The sequence below is a fragment of the Ambystoma mexicanum genome, chromosome 1p (genome assembly GCF_040938575.1).
Source record: "Ambystoma mexicanum isolate Mex_15411 chromosome 1p, UKY_AmexF1_1, whole genome shotgun sequence".
Taxonomy (NCBI): Eukaryota; Metazoa; Chordata; class Amphibia; order Caudata; family Ambystomatidae; genus Ambystoma; species Ambystoma mexicanum.
Genome location: NC_090921.1, coordinates 292,616,659 through 292,620,202, shown reverse-complemented (window position 1 = coordinate 292,620,202; position 3,544 = coordinate 292,616,659).

The following is a 3,544-nucleotide window of genomic DNA, read 5'->3' as shown; positions in this document are numbered from 1 at the left end:
GAGTTCCAGTGTAAAGGAGCTAAGAGCGGGAAGGAGCGAAAACGGGAGGAGGCACAGGGAGGAGGAGGTGTAGTGAGAAGGAAATGGTCAGCTGATCAGAGGGAACGGGAGGGAGAGTAGAAGGAGAGAAGGGAGGAGAGATAGGGGGGGCAAGACCATGAAGAGATTTGAAGACAAGACAGAGAAATTGAAATTTAAGTTGTGAGTGAAAAGAAAGCCAGCCAAGGTAGGAGAGAGAGGAAGAGATGGAGTCACGGGAGGTAAGGAGACAAAGGGTGCTTACATTAGAGTGGTAGATAGATTTAAGAGGGGCAAGGTGAGAATTAGGGAGTCCAAAGAGTAAGGAAGAGCAGTAGAAGAGGCAGGAGAAGATAAGGGAGGAGATTAAGAGTTTAGTAGTGTGGAAAGAGATAGAGGGGCGGATTTTGCGAATATTGAAGAGGTGGAAGCGGCAGGAGCGAGAAGTGAGGGAGATGTTTTGGGAGAAGGAGAGAGAGGAGTCGAAGAGAACGCCTAGGTTGCGAGCCTGAGAAGAGATAGGGAGATTGGAGGGAGGGAAGTGAATGAAAGGGGGAGGAGAAAAAGGGGGAAGAGAGTTAGAGGGAAAAAATAAGACTTCTGTTTTGTCGGTGTTAAGAGAGAGAAATCGGGAAGACATCCAGTTCTTGATGGCAGTGAGGCAGGAAGAGAGCTGTAGGTGGAGGTCAGTTGAGAAGGAGGAGAAGGAGAGGAAGAGTTGTGTGTCGTCGGCTTAGAAGTGGTGAGAGATGTCAAACGAGGAGATAACAGGGTCAATGAGGGAGGTGTATAGAGAGAAGAGAAAAGGGCCAAGAACAGAACCTTGGGGTACGCCATAATCAAGAGGATAGTTAGGAGAGGACCGACCACCACAGGAGACTGTAAAGGAGCGGGAGGAGAGGTAAGAGGATAACCAGTTCAGCACGGAGCCTTTGAAGCCAAAGGAGGAGAGAGTGTGAAGTAGGAGGGGGTGATCAACAGTGTCAAAGGCTGCAGAGAGATCAAGGAGAATAAGGATCGAGGATTGTTTAGCATGACGGGCAGTAAGAAGGGAGTTCAGAATAGAGGTGAGAGCAGTTTCAGTGGAGTGTTTAGGCCTGATTGGGAGGGTGGTAGGATAGAGAAATTAGTGGTGAAGGATGAAAGTTGAGAGTATGCAAGGCGTTTGAGAAGCTTGGAAAGGAAAGGGAGCAGAGGGAAAGGTAGCGGAGGAGAGACAAATGTTGAAGAAGGAAGTGAGGTAGGGGACAAGGAGAGGGTAAATCTTAGGGATGAGAAGGGAAGGGTGAGGGTCAGTAGGGGCAGACGTGGGATGGGCTTTGGATAGGAGGGTGGAGACTTCAGAGGGGGAGACAGGTGAGAAGGAGGCCATACAGGAATCATCATTCAGGCAGAGGCCATGTGTAGCCATCCATGCCTGAATGATGAAGTAGACTTTGTTAATCCGCGCGACATCTGTATCATAGGTTCCTGAGAGGGGTAGGAGTATCTGGGTGTCATCTGCATAATTTGTGTAGGTGACACCCAGACGGTCCAGTTTGTCGAATAGTGGCTTTGTAAAAATTTTGTGCAAAGTGGGCGAGACGCAGGATCCTTGGGGGACTCCGCAGGTGATGGCGATGGGGTCAGCATCTGCTGACGGTGAGAACACACACATAGTTCTGTTAGCGAGGAAAGATTGGATCCAAGCAACTGCAGAGCTGGAGAAGTGGGCCGCAGAGGATAAGTGGTTGCAAAGTATGGACCACCAGATCAAAAGCCGCAGAGAGGTCGAGTAGAAGTATGATGGCCATCTTTCCTTTGTCTTTCAATTCATCGATCTGGCTTTTGAGGTCGACAAGTGCAGTTTCTGTTCCATGCCGAGGTCTGAAGCCAGATTGACGGGTACCGAGTAATTTATGAGCTTCCAGATAATCTTGTATGTGCAAGTAGGCTATTCTGTCCAGAATTTTCAGTAGAAAGTGGACTGTCGGAATTGGTCTGTAGTTAGTGGGTATAGCTGGGTCAAGGGTCTGTTTTTTCAGTAGTGGTAGGACCCATGACTGTTTGAGGTTACTCGGGACGGAGTTGTTCGAGAAGGAGGAGTTTACAAGTTTGGTAATGAATGGGGCAAGGTCTCTAGCTGCATCTTTTATAATCAGAGCTGGGCAGCTATCGCCCTTGCAGCTAGATGGTTTGTGAGAGACGCAATGATTTTGTGGACTTCAGGAATGGTGACTTTTTTGAAAGTGAAATCTGAGTTGGTGTGAGGGGTGGGGTTAGGTGCTGGTGTAATGGCTGTTAGTTGGGATCTTTTGTCAGCTATTTTGGTCTGCAGTCCTTTAATTTTATTGGAGAGGGCATTTTGGATATTGGTGCACCAGGCTTTGTCCTTAGTGCATGTGTCTGGCGGTGGGTTGGGGTTCTCTAGTTCTCTTAGGATGTTAAATATTTCTTTAGTACTGGAGCTGGCTTGAGCTAATCTGTCATTATAAGTTTCTTTTTTGGCCTGGATTATCTTATTTTTGTAGGTAGCAGTAATAATGGCAAGGTTAGATTTATTTTCAGGTGTAGGGGATGATTTCCAACGTGATTCCCATTTTCTTTTTTCAGTGCGGAGTATTTTTAGCTCTGGAGTGAACCACGAGTTAAGGTGGGCTGTGGGTTTACTTTTACGTAACTTTAGTGGAGCAATAGTATCAATGGCTTTAGTCATGGTCTCATTGTAGATGTTAGATTGTTGGGATCATTGGTGTCCGGTAGGGCATTGAGTAGGGGGGCTACCAAAGGAACTAGAGCATCTGCTGTAATGTTACGTTTATTCCTTGTGAGGCACGGTGGAGCAATAAAGGGCTCTTTCTTTTCCAGGTTGTTGATATGCAATTCAAAGGTGATAAGATGGTGGTCTGACCATACTAGTGGAGTCGGATCAGGTAGGGTGATGGTGCAATTTATAATCGCAACCCAGTCAAGTATCCTTCCTTTTTCGTGTGTGGGTATGGTGCTAACTTGAGTATAGCCTTGTTCTAGTAGTGCCGAGGCTAGAGAGGTTGCGTGTGGGTCGCTCGTGTCCTTATAACCAAGGTTGAAATCTCCTAGGATGATATTTTGCGCCATAGGTTTGATGGTGTCGGCTGCTAGGGCTGTGATATCTTCTTCAAAGGACCCAGGGGGTCCTGGAGGCCTGTAAATGATGTGTATTGTGATGGTGCTGTTCGGTGAGGTTTGGAATTTCATTGAGAGGAGTTCACATGATGTCAGTGACGTAGGGGTGGCTGGTCTTATATTAAGAGTGTCTTTAAAGATAATGGCTATTCCTCCTCTGCGAGCATTAGGTCTGTCTACACGGAGAATGGAGTAATTATTTGGGATGGCTAGGGCAATAGATGGGCCTGCTGCTTCATGCAGCCAAGTTTCTGTCATTACAAGGAAATCAAGGTTATTGTTCTCGATAATGTTGGCAATCTCAGTTGCATGTGCTACAGTGACCTGACGTTCAGTAATGCTCCCTTAGTGGGTTGTGTTTGTGGGACCTTTGTTGGTAGAC